The sequence below is a fragment of the Tachypleus tridentatus genome, chromosome 11 (genome assembly GCF_004210375.1).
Source record: "Tachypleus tridentatus isolate NWPU-2018 chromosome 11, ASM421037v1, whole genome shotgun sequence".
In the NCBI taxonomy this organism is placed as follows: Eukaryota; Metazoa; Arthropoda; class Merostomata; order Xiphosura; family Limulidae; genus Tachypleus; species Tachypleus tridentatus.
The window spans coordinates 28,641,554-28,663,603 of NC_134835.1; the positions used below are offsets into that span (position 1 = coordinate 28,641,554).

Consider the following 22,050-nt stretch of genomic DNA (forward strand, 5'->3'; position numbering starts at 1 on the left):
CAAACGTTCAACAGCCATCTTCATCCAAACATTCAATAGTAAGCCCCAACCAAACGTTCAACAGCCATCTTCATCCAAACATTCAATAGTAAGCTCCAACCAAACGTTCAACACCCATCTTCATCCAAACATTCAATAGTAAGCTCCAACCAAACGCTCAACAGCCATCTTCATCCAAACATTCAATAGTAAGCTCCAACCAAACGTTCAACAGCCATCTTCATCCAAACATTCAATAGTAAGCTCCAACCAAACGTTCAACAGCCATCTTCATCCAAAGATTCAATAGTAAGCTCCAACCAAACGTTCAACACCCATCTTCATCCAAACATTCAATAGTAAGCTCCAACCAAACGCTCAACAGCCATCTTTATCCAAACATTCAATAGTAAGCTCCAACGAAACGTTCAACAGCCATCTTCATCCAAACATTCAGCAGTCAGATCCATCCAAACGTTCAACATCTAAACATTTGAAAAAATATTAGTTACAGTTTATAGGTCTTGGAGTCCTTTATAGGAGGCATACTTTCCAAAACTGGCTGAGTTCAATCACTATATGATAAATATTCATAACGAATACTTTTTATCGTTTTCAACTAATACAGAAAACAGAAATGCTCTTTAAATAAACTATAAATTACTTTAACTCCAAAGCTTGGAAATCTTCAATAATTATTTAACATTTTCATAGAAATATGATCCTAATGAGATCAGGCAAACACTGTATGAACCTAGTGAGATCGAGCAAACACAATGTGAACTTAGTGAGATCAGACAAACACAGTATGAACCTAGTGAGATCAGGAAAACACAATGTGAACCTAGTGAGATCAGGCAAAGAAAATGTGAACCTAGTGAGATCGAGCAAACACAGTGTGAACCTAGTGAGATCCAGGAAACACAATGTGAACCTAGTGAGATCAGACAAACACAATGTGAGCCTAGTGAGATCAGACAAACACAGTATGAACCTAGTGAGATCAGGCAAACACAGATGAACCTAGTGAGATCAGGCAAACACAGTATGAACCTAGTGCGATCGAGCAAACACAATGTGAACCTTGTGAAATCGAGCAAACACAGTGTGAACCTAGTGAGATCAGGGAAAACACAATGTGAACCTAGTGAGATCGAGCAAACAGTGTGAACCTAGTGAGATCAGGCAAACACAATGTGAACCTAGTGAGATCAGGCAAACACAATGTGAACCTAGTGAGATCAGACAAACAGAGTGTGAACCTAGTGAGATCGAGCAAACACAGTGTGAACCTAGTGAGATCAGGCAAACACAATGTGAACCTAGTGAGATCAGGCAAACACGGTGTGAACCTAGTGAGATCAAGCAAACACAATGTGAACCTAGTGAGATCAGGCAAACACAATGTGAGCCTAGTGAGATCAGACAAACACAATGTGAACCTAGTGAGATCAGACAAACACAATGTGAGCCTAGTGAGATCAGACAAATACAGTATGAACCTAGTGAGATCAGGCAAACACAGATGAACCTAGTGAGATCAGGCAAACACAGTATGAACCTAGTGCGATCGAGCAAACACAATGTGAACCTAGTGAGATCAGGCAAACACAGTATGAACCTAGTGAGATCAGACAAACACAGAGTGGACCTAGTGAGATCAGACAAACACAATGTGAACCTAGTGAGATCAGGCAAACACAATGTGAACCTAGTGAGATCGAGCAAACACAATGTGAACCTAGTGAGATCGAGCAAACACAGTGTGAACCTAGTGAGATCATGCAAACACAATGTGAACCTAGTGAGAACGAGCAAACACAGTGTGAACCTAGTGAGATCAGGCAAACACAGTATGAACCTAGTGAGATCAGACAAACACAATGTGAACCTAGTGAGATCAGGAAAACACAATGTGAACCTAGTGAGATCAAACAAACACAATGTGAACCTAGTGAGATCAGGCAAACACAGATGAACCTAGTGAGATCAGGCAAACACAATGTGAACCTAGTGAGATCGAGCAAACACAGTGTGAACCTAGTGAGATCAGACAAACACAATGTGAACCTAGTGAGATCAGGAAAACACAATGTGAACCTAGTGAGATCAAACAAACACAATGTGAACCTAGTGAGATCAGGCAAACACAATGTGAACCTAGTGAGATCAGGCAAACACAGTATGAACCTAGTGAGATCGAGCAAACACAATGTGAAATTAGTGAGATCAGACAAACACAGTATGAACCTAGTGAGATCGAACAAACAGTGTGAATTTAATGAGATCGAGCAAACACAATGTGAACCTAGTGAGATCAGACAAACACAATGTGAACCTAGTGAGATCAGGCAAACACAGTATGAACCTAGTGAGATCGAGCAAACACACTGTGAACCTAGTGAGATCGAGCAAACACAATGTGAACTTAGTGAGATCAGACAAACACAGTGTGAACCTAGTGAGATCAGGAAAACACAATGTGAACCTAGTGAGATCAGGCAAACACAATGTGAACCTAGTGACATCAGGCAAACACAGTATGAACCTAGTGAGATCGAACAAACAGTGTGAACCTAGTGAGATCAGGCAAACACAGTGTGAACCTAGTGAGATCGAGCAAACAGTGTGAACCTAGTGAGATCAGACAATCACAATGTGAGCCTAGTGAGATCAGGCAAACACCATATGAACCTAGTGAGATCAGAGAAACACAGTATGAACCTAGTGAGATCAGGCAAACACAGTATGAACCGAGTGAGATCGAGCAAACACAGTGTGAGCCTAGTGAGATCAGGCAAACACGGTGTGAACCTAGTGAGATCAAGCAAACACAATGTGAACCTAGTGAGATCAGGCAAACACAATGTGAGCCTAGTGAGATCAGACAAACACAATGTGAACCTAGTGAGATCAGACAAACACAGTGTGAGTTTAGTGAGATCAGACAAACACAATGTGAGCCTAGTGAGATCAGGCAAACACCATATGAACCTAGTGAGATCAGACAAACACAGTATGAACCTAGTGAGATCGAGCAAACACAGTGTGAGCCTAGTAAGATCAGACAAACACTATGTGAACCTAGTGAGACCAGACAAACACAATGTGAGCCTAGTGAGATCAGACAAACACAATGAGAGCCTAGTGAGATCAGACAAACACTATGTGAGCCTAGTGAGATCAGGCAAGCACAATGTGAACCTAGTGAGATCAGGCAAACACAATGTGAACCTAGTGAGATCAGACAAACACCATGTGAGCCTCGTGAGATCAGGCAAGCACAATGTGAACCTAGTTAGATCAGGCAAACACAATGTGTGCCTCATGAGATCAGACAAACACAAAGATCTGATCTCATTTGTAGGAACATAATAAAGTTAATGTAACGGTAACTCACTTGCATCACCTGAGACTCAGACACTTATTTTCATCGTTTCTCTTTTTTATTCGTTAATCAAAGTGTTCAGTGTCCTCATTACCTTATTTTAAAGACAGATATGAATCCACATAATATTTGCACATTTAAATTGTTTTTTTTTCCTTTCTACATCAACGTTTATTGATATCCACCATCTGTTGCTGATGATGTATTTCAAGGAAGAGAAGGCGTTTCGATAAAGGACAGTGACACTTACTATTGTTGCATTATGCATGATGCATATTAGTTTTGGAACATGGGGTACATCTGTTTCACGTAGAATAAAAACATCACATTAATATACATTTCATTACACTGAATCGCTGGTGCTTAAGGTAAGGTACATCACTGGTATTTGGCAATTTCTTTAAACTGTTTCTTTTCATTAAAACATTCCAAAGCAAGCAAAGGATGATCTGTGTAATTTAGATATTAGGTAAGCAAAGGACGATCTGTGTAATTTAGATATTAGGTGCTAGAGTTAGCTTCAGTCATTTATTTAAGACCAAAACGTCTAATCTCTTCAAAAATAACTATCAATAAATTGTTTTGTTTGTGAATTTCGCACAAAGTTACTCAAGGGCTATCTGTGCTAGCCTTCCCTAATTTAGCAGTGTAAGACTACAAGGAAAGCAGCTAGTCATCACCACCCACCGCCAACTCTTGGGCTACTCTTTTACCAACGAATAGTGGGAGTGACCGTCACATTATAACGCCCCCACGGCTGAAAGGGCGAACATGTTTGGCACGACGGGGATGCGAACCCTCAGATTACGAGTCGCACGCCTTAACACGCTTGGCCATGCCGGGTCAACTATCAACAATATACTTGTCTATTAGTAAGACTAATAGCTTTGCAGTATTAATTTACAAAGGTACGTGGGCTAAGAAACCTCGCTCTATATACACTTCCAGATTTAAGGTCACCTATTTTAGGTAATTACATTTAATTTCGTAAGATACGTTTGATTTAAAAAACAAACAAACATGTATTGATATTTAGCAAATATACGATATACATTCAAAAATTATAAAATTACTTTCGATATTGGTTTCACTGTTATTTGTAAAGTAATTTGAAAATAGGGGCTTGGTTGATATTGGCTTAGGAATATTTGTGCAAAGCTTTATCTTCCTATAAGGAGAGCATATTCGGTTTTTTCAAATACGGTAAACTATTCGTTTTGTTTTAATAGTATCTCATAAATTGTTAAACGTTTGTTTTAACATAATAGAAGAAATTACCTTAGTCATCTAAATGAAACACGACATCTGCTTTATATCTCGAATTTAGAGGAAAGCGTGAGAGATAAGTGATAGAGTTGATTATATGGTTTCTTCAAGGGGGCCTGGCATGGCATGGCATGACTAAGCGTTTTAAGGCGTGCGGCTCGTAATCTAAGGGTCGCGGGTTCGCAAACATGCCCAGCCGTGGGGCGTGTTACGCAATCCAAAAAAGAGTAGCCCAAGAGTTAGCGGTTGGCGGTGATGACTAGCTGCCTTTCCTCTAGTCCTACACTGCTAAATTAGGGACGGCTAGCACAGATAACCCTCGAGTAGCTTTGTGCGAAGTTCCAAAACAAACAATTCTTCAAAGGACGATTTAGTTTCATTTTGGATTCTTTAAATAACTTTAGGAAACATCACTTTTTATAAAAGTAATTAATCAGAAAGACTGTTTAGAAGTAACTCACCTATCTAGAAGAGAACTAAAGAGTAAGTATCCGGCATGGCCAGGTGGTTAAGGCACTCGACTCGTGATCCGAGGGTCGCGGGTTTGAATTCTCATCACACCAAACATGCTCGCCCTTTCAGCCAGGGGGAACGTTATAATGTGACAGTCAATCTTACTATTCGTTGCTAAAAGAGTACCCCAAACGTTTACGGTGGGTGGTGATTATTAGCAGCCTTCCCTCTAGTCTTACACTGCTAAATTCGGAACGGACAGCGCAGATAGCACTCTTGTAGCTCTGTGCGAAATTAAAAAAAACAAACAAACAATCTAACAAATTAATCAATGTAACCAATAATATATTTATATATACTTGGAGGTGACTAGAAACATTTAAAGTCAGGACACAGATAACGGGTACCTCTAGTGATTACGGTCACATTGAGACACAGGTTAAGTGCTATCTCTATTTTGTACGTTTGTGCTTAAGTCAAAAATAGCAATAACAAAAACCACTAAAAATATTTCTAAATATATCTCGTTCTTTCTATGTCTTTTGTCTACTACTTTTTTTTTCACCAACATTAAAAGATATTTGTTGACATTCGTTATCAATTTAAGTTGCAAACATTCTGTGCGAGTATGTTTAATTATTTGTTATAAATTTTGTTATTAAGATGTTTTTTTATGAGTTTTCATTCTAGTATACTAAATTTAGTGAATTGTTGAAAATATAAACATTTGCCACAGGGGTCCGATTTTAGGGAAATTACTTACAGATATTTACCTTCAGGATCAGGCAAAAAGAGAACTAATAATAGATATTTACTTTAGGGAATCGACGTGAGGGGAACCACTGATATATGTATACCTTAAGGATTCGACTTAAAACGAACTACTTATAAGAATTTGCCTTAAGGATCCGACTTTAGGATGACCACTTAGCTGACGAAGAGATGTTATTATATTTTGTTTTAGAGTTATAAGGAAAAACATTAGTCAGTCAAAGCTAACACTAATATATATAACAAGTCTTTCATATTGTTGTCATTATTATCTGGTTATCGCTTATTTTCTTGATATTATGTTTTATATCCTCTAAACAATTTAAAACCATGAAATATGTCTCATTCAATGGTAAAATGACAGTATTGTTGGAGCTTACAATATTTTTAATATAAACATTATATGAAATTTAAAGGAAGTTCACATAAAATATTAATTCATGTAAAGCTGACATTTCTCAAGTTGTCAATAATTAATGACACATTCTCTATTTGAATAACAGTTCATGATTTCAACAAAAACAAAAATATACAAACATTACGTTCATTATAAAAACACAACTGACAAACATTATATGTACGTTTCAAATCTGACAAGTTTCACTCGGTCTGTAAAAATGAAAAGGAAAATCATCACTTTCTTCATTATGTTTCTGTAAATATCCATCACTTCCTTCATTATGTTACTGTAAATTGCCATCACTTCCTTCATTATGTTTCTGTAAATATCCATCACTTCCTTCATTATGTTTCTGTAAATATCCATCACTTCTTTCATTATGTTTCTGTAAATATCCATCACTTCTTTCATTATGTTTCTGTAAATAGCCATCACTTTCCTTGTTATTTATTAACAGATAACCATCACTTCCGTTGTTATTTATCAACAGATAACCATCACTTTCCTTGTTATTTATGATTTCCGTTGTTAATTAGCCATCACTTTCCTTGTTATTTATCAACAGATAACCATCACTTTCCTTGTTACGTATCAAGAGATAACCATCACTTTTCTTGTTATTTATCAACAGATAACCATCACTTTTCTTGTTATTTATCAACAGATAACCATCACTTTTCTTGTTAATTATCAACAGATTATCAATATTTCCTTTATTACGTTTCAATACATAATCCATATTTGTTTTTATGTATAAATAAATAACCACCATTTTCCTTGTTACGTATAGTACTATCGATCTGTCTGATTATTTTAGTGTTCGAAACGTATTTCAATAGTACACAACAGTTGTAATATTATTTTTGTATGTATTTACTTTAGTATGACGCTGGTTTAAGAGTATTTGTGTGCATGACAGCGGAGGTACATGTTAATATTTCAGTAAAATGTTATTTAATGTTTTTGTCTACTCCTTAGAGACCAAATACATGAATATATGAACTTCATACGTATACATAGAGTGAGAAAAAAGTGAATGGCTCGTTAATAGGTTGCTAGATAAACTCAATTGTTAGCCTTCGAAGAATGATTCATACCATTCATATATGTACAGGGAGGAGCTAGGAGCAAGTACTTAATGGAATCTCGCCAGGGATATTTGAGTAAACTATTCCAATCGATGAGAGACCTTGGACTCGTAAAAATGGAAGAGGTTTAAAATACAGGTAAAGCTAGCAAAATAAAACACAAACTTATTTGATTCGTATTACGAAATATTTTAAACTGTGCTCGTTTTGGTGTCTTATTTTATTAAAATACGCATAAGAAACTACCAGTTAGCAATGTTCCCTCTAAGGATATTTATTTACAAGGTGTAGCCTGTAAATGTTCTGCATGAACATTTCCTTTCCCAGTGGCACAGCCGTATTGTCTGCGAACTTACAACGGTAGACATCGGGTTTTTTGATACCCGTGATGGTCAGAGCACAGATAGTTTTTTTGTGTAGCTTTGTGCTTAATTACAAACAATAAAAATGCAAAGAATATATTTATCTTACAGAAATATAGTTTACAGGTCAAACCTGTTTCGCTGCAAACGAGAGAAACAAACACGTCACCATATCCTTTTTTTTTGTCGTTTATTATCATAGCATTTTCTGAACGGTATCTCAAATATAAAATTTGAAATAACCTATGTAATACTAATCTATGGACAGAGAAATTATTATTGTATTTTATGACGAATGAGAATTACATGTCCGTGATCATTTTCTTAAATATGTTTCCTCGCTAGGACAGCGGTAAGCCTCCGAACTTACAACGCTAAAATCAGGGGTTCGATTCTCCTCGATAAACACAGCAGAAAAAGAAAACTCATATATGCGTTCCTACAAATATGAATAATTACATTATTTGCAAATATATCGCTTTGCTTCAAAAACATACTTCTAGTTATTGGGGTCCACAGAAATTATTTTTCGGTTGAATATAGTTCTAAAATATTAATGTTTTTTTTCAATTAATTAAGTGTAGAGCGATTCAGTTATTAGATCGTTTTTAAGACTTAAATTACTTATATCCAAAAAAATTATTATATTTTTCTGACCTAAGTTGAAGCTTGTTTTTGATTAAGTACAAATTTATACAATGGACTGTCTGGGCTGTGTTCGTCGTGTGTACTGAAGCCTGGTTTTTAGGGTTATAAGTTCTCACACTTACTGCCGAGACACTGAAAGGTCTGTTTTAAAACGTGCAGAATCTTGCCGTATTATTTTATTTATAATACTTTAATAATAAAAATTTAATAATACTTACAGTATAACTTTGTGTACCTTGTAGTCGGTCGTTTGCTTGTTTATGAAAGCTGTTATTCAGGTTTATGGTCCGCTTGTAGCGAGGGAGTTGATATAAAACTGTTTATTACTAAGTGGCTTCAATATTTTGATAAGACTGTTTATTTTTTAAATAAGCTTCTTTGCTTCCGCTGAACAAAAGGAAGATGAAACCATCCGCACTTTCAAAGCAAAAAATCAAACAATACGGCCTTTAAATAGCTTGTAATCTTCTGGAATTTCAGCGGAAGCTTTACGGAATGACATTCTATCTTGAAGCCGAATAATCAAACAGTCAGACAAATTTGTTTTTATTTAAGCGCAAAACTACAGAATGAACTCTCTTAGCTCTGCTCACTAAGGGTATCGAAACCCGATTTCTAGCGTTGTAAGTTTGCAGACATACCGCTGTTCCACTCGATCAATAACACACTGAGCACCATCTTTAACATCTTACAACAACAACAATAAAAACTTGTATGAACTAATATTTGTGAAACATATTTGTACTTTCCTTGTTTGTCACCCGCGAGTACAGCGGTAAGTATACGGATTTACAACGCTAAAATCAGGGATTCGATTCCTCTCGGTGGACTCAGCAGATGTGGATTTGCTATAAGAAAACGCACATATACTTTCCTTGTAAAATTTGTTGTTGTCTACATTTAATAAATAAGACACTGAGTTGTATTTTGATCAATATAGAATAAGCAGAAAATTTTAGTTTAGTATTAGAACTTTGAATAAATGAGTGTCTTATTTGATTTTCTACTGATACATTTCGTAATAGATTTTATTTATAGAAAACTAGCTGGCTTTCGTAAGCTTTTCATCTTGATCTCATTAATAGAGAAGTTTTATTTTGTTTTGTTTGTTTGTTCTTGAATTTCGCGCAAAGCTGCACAAGGGCTATCTGTGCTAGCCGTCCCTAATTTTGCAGTGTAAGACTAGAGGGAAGGCAGCTAGTCATCACCACCCACCACCAACTCTTGGGCTACTTTTCATCAACGAATAGTGGGATTGACTGTCACGTTATAATGCCCCCACGGCTAAAAGGGCGAGCATGTTTGGTGCGATTCGAACCCGCGACCCTCGACTTACGAGTCAAACGCCTTAACCCACCTGACCATGCTGGGCCAACTAGAGAAGTGCACACATCATTACGTTGGAGTATATAGGAACGAATGAACAAATAAATTACACTAAACAAATACTTCTGTAATACGTAACGAGATGATCAACACCAAATTCAAGAATCACTTTCTTGAACATTAGAAATAATTTAGCTTGTATGTTCAGGGTTTAACTATGATTGAATAAACAACACTAAAAAGCAATACACATGTATTTAGCTGTGCAGTCGTGCACCTATGTATGTTGTGCATCTTTCTTTTTATGATTTAGTCCTTAATGTCCTACAGCCTTCATCTAGTGCACACATGTTTAATATGGATACTGAATATGTTATATTAAAACGTAGTGTAGTTTACATTGCAAAAGGCTATGTCATAAAACTGTCATGTCGAAAGCACATCACTCCTCTCTACTGCTTTCCATAGTCCATATAATTTAATATACAGAATGTTACCAGTACTCTCTTCAACTGTTCTATCGCATTTCAGTCTCCATTTGTTTGAGATATGTCAAGAGTTAATTGGAGGTATGACAGTTAAAGATCCGTTTTTATTACGCTGTATACTGTATAGCAGCTGTATACTGCTGCTTGTGAAAGGTGTATGCCTTTTGTTACTCACATTTGTTTAGTAGATTTTCATTTATTACAAGATTTTGCACTTTATTTACCACTGCTAGGGTATGAGTTGCTGCAGGTATCTTCCCGCGGTGTCCTTGAGTCCCAAGTCGACCCATATTCTTTGTTTTACAAGGAATATCTTCTACTTGGAAGTTTTAAATTTCCAATGTAAACACATATTTGTAGTCTATGTCAACTTTTGGCATCACACTACCTACAAACGCTGGACAATGTCATTATGTGGCCCTGATACATTATTTTCCACTGTGACTTTAGAATAGCTATGGTTGTCACCTACCTTGCTGATTTTGATATTAACATTACGTACTCGAAGTATGTATACAATCGTGACTAGTTGTTAAACCTTATTGGCTGGTTTATATTTTACTTCATCAGGTAGTGTCTTCTGTTTATCCATTGTTTCCGGAATTGGAACTCTCAAAGAAATAATATTCTGTACAAACGTGTCAAAGAACGGCTGGTATGGGTATTAACACTTTTATTGGTAAGGAGAGAAAACGTTTCGACCTTCCTAGGTCATCCTCAGGTTAAGAAAGAAAGAGTTGGAAAGCGATTGTTACCGAACACATGTCTTAAGGACGAGAGTATAAACGGGTACAGGATTGTAGGGGGCGTTGCAGTTGGATGTTAGATTATATATAGATATATAGATATAGAAGTGTTCCTTTAAATTGGTTGTTGTTGTTTTGAATTAAACACAAACCTACACAATGGGCTATCTGTGCTCTGCCCACCACAGGTATCGAAACCCGGTTTTTAGCGTTATAAGTCCGCAGCCATAAGGCTGAGCCACTGGGCGATATATTGGTTGAATTTTGATTTTTGTTGCTGTATAACTAGGGCTTCTTTGATTTTGCGTTTGTTTATATTTATATTTGTTTCCCTACTTAATATCTGGGTGTTTTATATGGTTACGTTGTGTTTATTTGATTTGCAGTGTTCAAAATCGTGTGATGGTGTGTTTGGGTTCTTTGAATCTAGTGTCAATTTTTTTGCTTGTTTTTCCAATGTAGAAGTCGTGGCAGTTGTTGCATTATATTTTATCAATTATGTTGGTGTGGTGTTTGTAAGCATAGTTTTTACGTTGTATGGACTTTAGTTTTTTACCTGGTTTTTGAATTAATTCGGTGTTCACTGGAATGTTGTGTTTTGTTATAAGTTTTTTTCCAAATGTTGGTTATTTTTTCGCTTACGTCGGAAACATATGGTATACAGCAGTATAAGGTTTTGTAGCTTGTTGTATCTTGTGATTTATTGTTGTTTGTTTGTTGTGGGTCTACAAACAAATTTCCTCTTAAATCCGTGGAAAAGTTATACGCACACACCTTGACCTATTACCTCAGATCTCAAGAAGCAGATTTTGAAAATATATACATCTTTATCGAATATTGTTAATATTTTAATAATTAATACTAATTGGCATGCATCAGAAGTTTTTTAAGCAATGTTTTCTTTAGTTCGACTACCAACCTCGATGATAAACTGGTCTATAATAAAATTCTGTACAAAAAGAGAGTTAATAATTAAAAAAAGAAATATTTCCGTTTTAGAAATCTTAAGAAAAAAATCACCTTTTTATTCTTTTGGTAACTACGTGCAGCATACTGATTGGTTTGCTGGGATGCGGACTGGAAGTCGCTGTGGTACTGATGAACAAGTCTTTGCATTTTCAACTTTGAATGCGTTATAAAAGTGATAAACAATTACGTTATTCGGCTCAACATAGAACAATGTTCCTGTAGTAATGGGTGCTGCTGATAGTTGTTCAAATTATGGACAACTAAACCAACACCAGAGGGAACTCTAATCTGGTCGTTTAGCCCTTGTACAATATAGGGTTCCGCCGATTAGGTTGAAATGTCTGCATTTTATGTCGGTTTCGTTTGTTTAGAATTTCGCGCAAAGCTACTAGAGAGCTATCTTCGCTAGTCTTCAACAATTTATCAGTGTAAAGCTAGAGGGAAGTAGTCATCACAACCCACTGCCAATTCTTGGGCTACTCTTTACCAAAAAATAATGAGATTGACTATACATTATAACGCTACCACGGCTGAACGGACGAACATGTTTGATACATGATAGAATTGTAACGTAAGTGTACAAACACTATCATATTTTGACATGACAATCCAATATGTTTAAAGCTTAATTAATTAACTTTTAATTAAGATGATTAAAGTAATTCGTTAATGAATATCCTGTTTAAGATTTTTACCAAACAAAACTAACTTAGCGAAAAAAAATTCTAGGGTAGTTTCGATTCAGCATAAAAAAAAAAGTTACTTGGATAAATTCTTGATTATCCAGTAAAATGAAAGAAAATGAAAACAACCGCCAGTTTCAGAATTATTATTCTCAACATAAACACGTGCTCTAAATGAACTCATATTTTACACGAAACGAAAATAAATGCATGTAATAATTTGAGATGATTGGATTCTAAGTAATTCATTTTCTAATGTGGGAACCAGCAACGTGATTTAAATGAACTCTATCTCAGTAAGTCTTTTTTTATGTATCTTTATTAAATGTTACTTCTACCCTTAAAATAACCCACGAATTGAGCCTCTACGTTGTTTATTAGTCACGCGCTCTCGTCATGATAAATTAATTACATTTCATAACAGTGTATCAACGTTGTGCTTTATAGCATCAAAATAGAAACAAGACTTATGTTAGCGCCACACCTGTCTACGATGCTTAGTAGACAATTTTTAGTCACGAATTTGTTCAACAGTTAGGCTAAACTAGCAAACTACAGGAGAGGTAGTTTTTTATATTGCTTGTTTTTAATGTTAAAGTCACAAATGTGAAGAAACAAAAAAAAGTGTTCTTCTTGCGTACATGTGTTGTGCCGTGTTGCGTGCGCAGAATAAAAGTTATGATCGCCAAAAGCAAAGGCCCGGCATGGCCAGGTGGTTAAGCTACTCTGAGGATCAAGGGTTCGAATCCCCGTCACACCAATCATGCTCGCTCTTTCGGCCGTGGGGGCATTATAATGTGACGGTCAATCCCACTATTCGTTGGTAAAAGAGTAACCCTAGAATTGGCGGTGGGTGGTGATGACTGACTCTCTTTCCGCTCGTCTTACACTGCTAAATTAGGGACGAATGGCGCAGATAGCTCTCGTGTAGCTTTGCGCGAAGTTCAAAACAAACGAAAAGGAACCTATCTTTCTAAATAGCCTAAACATAATTCCTGATTTTGTTAAATAGATAACTAAAAACTGTTTGAAATTGAAGAGAACTCGCAAGCCTGCACTCCTATCCGTCTGTCCACACCTCGAAATTAACCCTCGTTTTATCGGAATTTTGTATCATAAATATGATACACATTTGTGCCTTCTCTTCTAAAGTGAAATCGTATTTTTTGCACCGTATTTCTATCGAAAAATGATAATATTATCAAAGTTCATTGAGTCATCAAAGCTATTGCGGCATGAGAGAGTTTAACTCGCAACTTTAGAATAATTATAACATCGTGTAGAGTTTGTGATAAAAACACTTCAACACGTGCTCACAAGTAAGTTGTGTGTGTTTTCTTACAGCAAAGCCATATTGAGTTATCTGCTGAGTCCACCGAGGGGAATCAAACCCCTGATTGTAGCGTTTTAAATCCGTAGACTTACCACTGTGCCAGCTAGGGGGCGCAAGTAAGGTGATATGTTAGTTTTCACTTTTGTGATATATGAATAAGTCACCTCAATAACAGTAGATTCTTATAGCTTTAAAAGATTATATTCCAATGAACTTGATAAATATAGTTTAAGCAACAACAAAACATTGCTATTTTTATCGCTTAACGTGTTAATTAATTTGTTTATTTTTGAATTTTCGCGTAAAGCTACACGAGAGCTATCTGCGCTAGCCTTTCCTAATTTTACAGTGTAAGACTAGAGGAAAGCAACTCGTCGTCAACTGGGATTACTCTTTTATCAACGAATAGTAGGATTGACTATCATATTATAATGCCCCCATGTTTGAAAGGGCGAGCATGTTTGGTGTGACAAGGATTTAAACCCGCGACCCTAAGATTACGAGTCGAAGGTTACAAACCACCTGGCCATGCCGGGCCCCTAATGAACTTGGTATTTGTGTTTTGGAAAATATCTTTCGTTTGTATACAATACTTAATTGAAAGTATCTTAAATAGTTTAAAATTAACTGGATATATATATATATGCGCCATGTGGATGAAACGTAATTTTATAACACACAGTTTTATTTCAATTGAGCATGATTTGTAGAAATCGATACTAGAAGAATTGTTCGCCTTATATGGGATCTTAGTTACAGCTTGAACAACTTATTTCCATTTATTACATATGTATATATTTATCAATATACCACAATCATTTGCGCTAGCCGTCCCTAATTTAGCAGTGTAAGACTAGAGGGAAGCCAGCTAGTCATCATCATCCACCGCCAACTCTTGAGCTACTATTTTACCAACGAATAGTGGGATTGACTGTCACATTATAATGCACCCACGGCTGAAAGGGCGAAGATGTTTGGTGCAACCGGGATTCGAACCCGCGACCCTCGGATTTCGAGTCGAACGCCTTAACACGCTTGGCCATGCCGGGCCTCGTTTTGGTTTGTTGTCACGACGTTCTTTGCGAAGTGGTAAGTACTGCTTTATCAACGTGATCATTCCGAGCCTGTTAACAGGTGACAACGAATAATTTTTTTTTATCTTTATAAAAGGCCCGGTAGAGCCAGGTGGTAAAGGAACTCGATTCGTTCGTAATCTGAGGGCGGAGGGCTCGAATCCTTGCCACATCAAACATGCTTGCCCTTTCAGCCGTGGGGGCGTTATAATTCGACGATCAATCCCACTATTTGTTGGTAAAAGAGTAGCCCAAGAGTTGACGGTGGGTGGTGAGTACTAGTTGCCTTCCCTCTAATCTTACACTGCTAAATTAGAGACGGTAGTGCAGATAGCCCTCGTGTAGTTTTGGGCGAAATTCAAAAACAAAAGAAACCTCCGTAAGAAGTGTTTGTCACGTAGGTTATGTCTCACAGAAATCACATCATCAACATTCACTTGCACAGTTTACTGTTCCTAACAATGACATTTAATTATACCAATGACTGTCATTGTTAAGTTTAGTAGTTTCTGGTTTGTTTTTACTTACTTGTTGATGAAATCCGCGTAACAGCCAAAAGCTTTGATCACTAGTTCAAAGTTCAAACGTCTATTTTCTAACTGTATAAATACACTTAAAATATATTTATACAATACTCATAAGTACAGAATGTACGAGTATACACTGTTGAGATATTGCGCTTAATAGGAGTTAAAGAAATTCTGAGTATACACAAAGATACCACAAGAATAACTCGTATAGCAGGAACAAAAGTTCTTTATGAATATATCCCTTGTAATAAACACGTTAAGAACCTAGTAATGATGTTGTTACTTCTTAATAAGTCGTTAGGTGCAAAGACCTTTCAGTATTGACTCTTTATATTGCTAACCAGAAATCTACACTATGGTATATCTCAGTTGTACCCACTGCGTATCGAAACCCGGCATTTAGCGTTATAAGCGTTCATAATTTCTGTTGAGCCAATTGGAAAGGGACGTTTAATATAACACCATAGGAACATGGGTTCATTTTCTTAACTTACATCAGGTATTTAAATGCCCGTGAAACACCTGTAGCAGGTATTCTGTTACCGTGTAACTATTCGCAAACAGAAGTATGAGACACTTTGGGGTCAAACTTAATTCAATGATTAACGTACCGGATTATGACCACCGTGACGTACAAATGTAAAACAAATCAATGCAAGACCTCGCTCTGCACTCAGGAGAAGCGGGTGTGTTATAAGAGCTACAATTAAACCCCACTGTTCTGTCTGACAAAAGTAGCCCAAGAACTGGTGGTGAGTGCTGTTGGCTAGCAGCCTGTCTTGTAGTCGATTTGTTCAAAAATAGGGACGACTAGCTCAGATAGTGTGAAAATATAAAAAAAAACAAAATAAATGTAAACCACTTGTGACTAACTCGTAAGGATTATTTATATATATATATATAATATTATTGAAGATAACTCATAACTTCTGCCAGGATCCCTCCCACCAAGTGGCACAGCGAAATGTCCACGGACTTTTGTTGCTATGAACCGGCTTTCCTTACCAAATGCGCAGACAGCTCTTTGTGCATCTTTGAGTTTAATAACATGCTAGAACAACAACAATTTTTAAGTCGTAAAATCAACTTACTGATCAACAAAGATACCAGAGATATATGTGTCTATTATTTCTATGTCTATCATTTCTCTGCGAGTCGATTTATAATTTCATCTGAATGCATAATGAATCGCAGTTTAATAATGAAAATATGTTAATGTTTTCAGGAAGGAAAAACGAAAGCACTTAACACTTAATGTTTACATTTGTTTAAAAGTTACGAGAATTCCACAAACAATTTATTTGTTTCGGATGTTCGCTACTAAAGATCCATGCGCGTGATCCGTCTCTAATTTTGAAGCGACAGTCTAGAGGAAAGACAACTACTCCATGACGTACACCGCCAACTGTGAGGTTATTGTAATCATTCTGAAGAAACATTAAACGGAAATACAAGCGAGTATCTTTGAGGATTCTAAAATGGATAGAAAAATAAAATATTCCATTTATCTACTGGAATATACTATATACTAGTATTATATACTACTTATATAAAGGTTAAATTTTTGTTGGTTTCTAAAGATAAATTTACTTTAATAAAGGAATTGAAGGTTTAAGTTCTGGTTTCTCGGCTCGAACCTTGGATCTTACGTGCTTATACCACCACACTGACGTCATATAGGTGGGCCGAACAGGACATGTGATGTACAAGCGTGTGTTTGTTTTCTTATAGCAAAGCCACATCGGGCTAACCGCTGATTCTACCGACGGACATCGAACCCCTGAATTTAGCGTTGCAAACCCGCAGACTTACCGTTGTACCACCAGGGCACGAGATGTTGAAAATATAAACGCGTTTACCATTTTATGTATATGTCAAAGGATTGCTGTTTTAAACAGTCAAAAGTGTTGTATTTCATTGTAAAAGTATAGCTCCCCCATATATATATAAAAATAGTTCGTAGAGATTCTTAATTAGACGTTACTTACATGACCTTTGCTATTTACAATTGTGTAGCTTAAGCATACGGGCTCGGCATGGTCAGGTGAATTGAGGCGATCGACTCGTAATTCGTGGGTCGCGAGTTCGAATCCCCGTCGCACCAAATATGTTCGCCCTTCAAGCCGTGGGGACGTTATAATGTGACGGTCAATCTCACTATTTGTTGCTAAAAGAGTAGCCCAAGAGTTGTCCGGTGGGTGGTGATGACTAGCTGTCTTCCCTCTTGTCTTACACTGCTAAACGAGGGACGACTAGCGCAGATAGCCCTCGTGTGGCTTTGCGCGAAATTCAAAAACAAACAATTCTCATAAGTAAAGAAACGGCAATATTGATAGACAATATCATAAGTAATAACACTACAACATTTAGATACAATATCATAAGTAAGAACACTACAACATTTAGATACAATATCATAAGTAAGAACACTACAACATTTAGATACAATATCATAAGTAAGAACACTACAACATTTAGATACAATATCATAAGTAAGAACACTACAACATTTACATACAATATCATAAGTAATAACACTACAACATTTACATACAATATCATAACTAAGAACACTATAACATTTAGATACAATATCATAAGTAAGAACACTACAACATTTAAACATTGTCTCATATGTAAGAATAATGTAATATTTAGATCGTAAGTTAAGATTAGAAGCTCTATATTTTTCTTTGTGATACGACACCAATAAAAACACTGACATATTTTGTTTTAGTTAGTCAGCGTGTGAAGTCAAGTTCCACAAAAGATCCAGCAAGATGCTAGTTTGGTAGAGTTTGGATTTGTTTTTTAATTGATCTTGTAAGGAATGTTAATGCAAGAAATGTAAGTAGAAGTGAATAAAACTATGATGATTGTATCTCTTGCTATGATACAAGTGATTGGCTTCTCTGTCACCACGTTAACGTTTATTTCCAAATAACCGATAATGTTACTCATTTAACTTTTAGATGCATGAAAAGTTTATATTATATCACACGTGACCTTTCAATCATAGACGAAACAAAAGCACATATTCCCTTGAGATTTTTTAGAAATCATGGTAAATTGGGCCTCAGTTACATGTGGATAAAATTATGTAGGTGTTTATTTTTAATGTACCAATATCTTATAGAAGGAACCTATAACCAGTTGGAAGTTGATGCATCACGTGTAAAATTGTTGGAAATCGATTAGAATTACATTTTTCTTGGACTTATGTAACTATTCCACCCTTTCATATCTCTTCTGATTCAGAGAACAAGACAATCATGAAGTTTAGTCCAATAAATTGCTTCAGAAGTCAACCTACCTAAGCCTTTTTCTTTATTTTTTGCAATCAAATCTATAATATTTTTACTCTATTTTGCTCTTAAGAAACAGCCATTTATAAAAGTACGAGAAAGAAGATGTAAATAAAAATGTATAATATTATTCAGAAAAGCCATTTTGTGTCAACGGTCATACAAAAAACATTGAGTAGTTTTTCAAGCATATTCACCAATAACAGCTTAATTAAAATTTTCTTATAAAATACGCGTTACTTATAATTAATTACCACGTCATGTTTCTGAAGGTGAAATCAAAATAATAAATGCTAATGTGCTGTTTATTATTTACAGCTGCCGTTTTCTCCTACGTGACACTCTCTTGTTATAAACAAGTTTCTAATATTGCAGCCTAAGTCCCCGTTGTCATTAGATTTATAACATCCTTAGGGTTAATGTATTTCAAACAAAACTAACCGAAGATTGTATAACACCATAAACATTCCACAGCATCTGTCTTTTTCCACCAAGGAGTGCAAAACAGTAATGGAGCTATAAAAATTGGCTACATAATTCAAAAGACATTTAAACTACAGCTATTTTGTACGTGAGAACTATATTAAGTAAATATGTATATGGCGTGTGTTTTGACTTGTACTTTATTTACCACAATGAACCTATGTTTATATAAGGTTTAAGAATATGGGACATAGATACTATTATATCGCTCTTCTGAAGTATTTATCAAACAAGTTTTTTAAAATATTAAAAACAAATTGGACTTCATACCTATTTCAATGTTTTAAATATAGTAATATGTTTAGAATATTATATATTAATATATTATATTACATTTATTATTTTAAAAATAGTTAACTTCTACTGATGCATATTATTCCACAAGTTCTACACAAATATGACACAAAATAATGTTTGAAGACAACATGGGACTTAACTGTCCATCACCATCCTCCGATCGAAACTAAAAGATAAATAAGTTATAAAACTTATATCTAACTTCCATATACTGATCAAGCATTCTCTTAAACTAATATAAATTTACCGCATCTACAACATCTGAAGGCAACCCATTCCAAAGGTCAACCAACCACCATGTTAGAAAATAAAACTGTCTTAGCTAAAGATGACTCTTACACTACCAAAATATATATTTGTGTCCCTTAGTCCTAGTATTCTAAGTAATAAGTATGAACAAGTATGGTGTAGCAACACTATCAATCCCTTTGACAATCTTAAACACCTCAATAAAATCCCCATTAACTCTTATTTTTCAAGAGAAAACAAGACGAGAGATTTCAGCCTCCCCTCTTATGATAAACCCCCATTCTAGGCACCCGCAGTTCAACAATTCAATGTCCTTTATAAGATAAAAAACCAAAAAATGAACACAAGACTCCAAATGTGATCTAACCAGTGATCCATACAATGAAATTATAGCCTCATTAGACTTGTATTCAATATATCTGTAAATTCAACCTGAAATCCTCTTTGCCGCACAGCTAGCAACAGCACATGCTTGGATGTCTTAAGAGTCTTATCGACTATTGCATCAAGATTCATTTTTTCATAACAATGTTTAGGTTATTCCCATCCAAATTGTATTTATAATTCAAATTAAGATAATCCACAAGTATTAACTTACATTTATTATAACTAAAACCCATCTGCCATTTATCTGCCCAACTCACTAAATGATCTAAATCCTTTTGCAAACCAGCAGCATCTTTTTTACAGCCAGCAACACCCAAGACCTTAATATCATCTGAAAATATAAGTAGTTTATTGGCCATTCCTTCATCTATGTTATTGTTGTAAGTAAAATAGAGTAAAGGTCCTAAGACTGAACCTTGAGGTACCCTACTTGTCACATTAATCCAGTTTGACTAGACTTCATTAATAACAACTTTCTGGTTTCGTCCATTGACTCTTCTACCTAACTTGCTAGCTTATCCTCCATACCTACAAAGATAGTTTTCGAAGATTTTTACGTGTCACTTTGTTAAATGCTTTCTGAAAATCCAGATACAACAAATGTACACCATAATCTACATAAGAAGTAACATTTCCAAAAAAATGTCAAAATATTTTATGAATATTTTTCCCTAGTGAAACTATACCCATTATCCGATAAAATTATAAACTTTGTTAAATGACTTTCCAAATCATCTTTTAATAGACTTTTCAAAACTTTTGCCGAAACTCATGTAAGACAAGTAGGCCTATAATTACTTATTTTTGTCCTATAATTCTTGGATAATTTTCGTCATCTCTAGGTGAAAAGAGTAGCGACATTAGCTAACTTCCAATCTTCTAGTATCTACCCATACTCAAGGACGTTGAAAAACTGAATAAGGTCGTTCACATATCAGATTATTAACGTTCTTCAAAACCCTCGGGTTGTTCTGGAGACTTATCTTTCTGTAAACTTCACAGTTTTTATCTTAACAAAATCTGAAAACTCTAAATATTCTATGTATAATATACACTCTATCACCATAAGAAGTCACCCTGCGGAACATTGGTACGTCTAGAGAAGCATAACCTGGTTCCGATACTCGTAGTGGTCAAAGCACAGATAGCCCATTATACAGCTTTGTGTTTAACTAGAAACAATTAGTTATAAGAAACTTAGACCTGTTTTTTTTCCTCGATATTTCCTTGTTCAGAGTTTCCAATAAAGAGTGAGATTTTCTGAATCCGGCATAATTTAGTAACAAGTGATAAACTGAACACTGCTTTGTGTTTCATGCTCATTTTGAAATTAATTCTGTTTATGTAAACGTTAAATCGACTGGAAATAATGACTATGCATCACTATTCAAATACAAAACAAACCATAAAACTATGGTCCAACCTGCAAAAATAATTGTGCTTACTACAGTTCGACAATGGTAGTTTCTTTACCACCATTCGATAGCTTCCATAAAATAGTTTGAAAGTGTTTAAAGATGTCTATATTTTATCAGCATATGGAAGTAATAATTTTTTAAGTTTGAAAGTTCAGGTAATCAAATTTGTAGTGGATATTAAACAAATATCAAATGGAGATAATCGTACAGTCAATCCTCACTAATACGGAATTTCACCAATGGTGTTTCATACTTATATGTTAGGTTCAAGATTACCATAAAATTACCATATAAATACATATTGTAAATATTAAAGTAAATCCCGTGTAAACAATATCAGATATTTTATCTTTTATCAATTTTGCATCTTTGATTTTTGTGTATAGCGCTGAACAGTGTTATTAAGGA

At 35.5% G+C, this 22,050-nt stretch overlaps 1 long non-coding RNA gene across 1 annotated transcript in view; it reads right to left on the bottom strand.

Moving 5' to 3' along the window:
* Positions 1 to 22,050, bottom strand: part of LOC143231453 (uncharacterized) — a 72,377-nt gene that overhangs the window by 33,818 nt on the left and 16,509 nt on the right. The window contains exon 2 of the long non-coding RNA XR_013016929.1: positions 17,492 to 17,779. This is a non-coding gene — a long non-coding RNA (uncharacterized LOC143231453). The remainder of the gene's footprint in view (positions 1 to 17,491; positions 17,780 to 22,050) is intronic.